This window comes from Gordionus sp. m RMFG-2023, chromosome 4 (assembly GCF_954871325.1).
Source record: "Gordionus sp. m RMFG-2023 chromosome 4, tfGorSpeb1-WG-v2, whole genome shotgun sequence".
NCBI classification, from domain to species: domain Eukaryota; kingdom Metazoa; phylum Nematomorpha; class Gordioida; order Chordodea; family Parachordodidae; genus Gordionus; species Gordionus sp. m RMFG-2023.
The window spans coordinates 8,508,187-8,510,518 of record NC_088778.1 but is presented as its reverse complement, the minus strand read 5'-3'; positions in this window follow the sequence as shown (position 1 = coordinate 8,510,518).

The window sequence follows — 2,332 nt, the reverse complement described above, 5'->3', positions numbered from 1 at the left end:
TATCCGTAACTACATACTATTAAAATAATTTTTTGTATTTTATAATGAGACATATCTTTTCAAATTGTAAATGTAATTTTCTTATATATTGTAAAATATTTAAAATATATTTTTTTCATGTATTTATTAATAAAAATATGAAGGTATACCTTTTGATAATATATAATTATAATGGAATTAAATTTTTTCATGAATCCGTACTTTTAAAACATAAGTCATATAAAATCCGAAAATAAGAATCCTATTTTAATGCATTTTATATTATTGTAAAAGGGACTTGGTTCAGGAAGGGGTGGGGGGAGGGCTATAAATAAAAATTTGATATGGGTATTAAATAAAAGATATTTAAAATATTTTTTGATTGTAATGATAATTATCACTCTAAGGATGTAGGGCTAAGTTTTGGAAGGGGTGGGTGGAATATTTATATCAACACAAAATATTGATATGAGAATCAAATAAATGGTAGCTAAAGTATATTTTGGCTAAAATGTTATGTTATATTTTATGTGTCTTGTTTATGTCTTGGGGGGTCAGGAATATTTTTATCACACAAAATATTGATAGGGTATCAAATAAAAGGTAATTAAAATATTTTTTGACTACGTTAAATATCTGGGCGGTTCTAGGTATTGGGTCAGAAATATTTTCATAAACATAAAATATTGGTATCAAATATAAGTTAATTGAAATAAAGGAGAAAATTCCTATTCCCCGTCATTCTTGACGTGCTATCTTTTAGTATTTAATATATTTAAATAAAAAAAATAGAGCTTGTATTAATTAAATTATCAATACTATTTTAATTTAATAAATTAATTACTAAATAGATTCTGTTTATACAGTAAAACTTGTATAATTTGTACTCATATTTTCTTAATGTATTAAATTTTTTATACTAACTCATGCCTAATATGATAAATTTTGTTTGTCCAAAACAATCATTAATTGTTAAAATTCTGACAATTTTCTACCTTTTTTATTGATCAAATACCATTTTTCTTTATTTAAAAAAAGACTGTATTCCAAGGGTTTTGGAACAGATACTAAAACTCATTAAAATTTGTAGAAAACTGTTCCTACTTCCTACACCGGTTCTAGTAAAAGTTTCAGTAATTCATATATATTGTTCAAAATGTTGTTCTATTTATTTTAGAAGGTTTATTTATTTATTTATTATTTTTTTCATTGTTTTAACAGAGATTTGAAAGGGAATCTGCAACCATCGAACACTGATTGTCCAAGAACCGGAGGCAGAATTCATTCCTTTTTCAAAATTTTAAGAAGCGAAACCAGAATTTTAAAACCGAAACTGATCCAAGTTCCAAATTTAAATAATTTCATGTCAAAATTGGCACTAACATATGTTCCAAAGATACATTCATTGAATTATATCTCTTCTAAATGTAAAATATTGTACTGCCATTCACAGTTGGTGTGAATTCGTGACGAAATAACAAAATATGCTGTATTTTTGTATATCTCGCGGCTAATTTGCACTACTGTGAATGCAGGGTAATTCAAATAAATTTTATCTTCCCCAGAAGTGAAATGATTCATGAAAAGTAATTTTAAAAATATTACCAATTAACTATTTTTTAAATTTATTTATTCTAAAATATAAAAAATTTACCAGAAATTATTGTTTTTCGAAAATTGTTAGATTGAGTTGCTTATTAATTTTTATGAATAGATTCCCTCCAATAAAAAATTTTTAAAAATTTATAAAGAAAAGTGATATTAAATGGTTATTGAAAATGTATATAACTCTTAAAAAATATAATTCTCAGTTTTAATTTATTTTTATTTAAATTTTTTTACTAAACTCATAGTAATCACAAAAAGAGAAAAATGAATTCCTTTTTGGACATGTGTTTGGAACTATTATGATTTTATTTAGATAAGGTTCAACAACACTATAATTCCTAATAAATTAATTCTTATACATATAAATTCATCTGCATGAGTTAAAGATGAACAAGCGAGAATTAAAACAGTGAAAATCTAGTATCATTAAAACAGAATTACATATTAATTAAAATATTTTTAAATATACCAACTATTAGAAATCGAAAATATAGCTGAAACATATTATAAATAGATATATAATATATTTTAAAATGTAATGAAATGAATTTATAATTTAATTTTTAATTCCTTTCATATTACTAAGAAATAATTTTGATGTTGTTTCGCAATATTAATTTAGGTCAAAGTATTCTAATATATGGTATTTTTTTATGAATAATCAAATTTATTGCTTAGAAGGATTTGCAAGTTTTATATTAATATAAATATATAATTATGATAAAGTAGCAAACATTATAAAGCT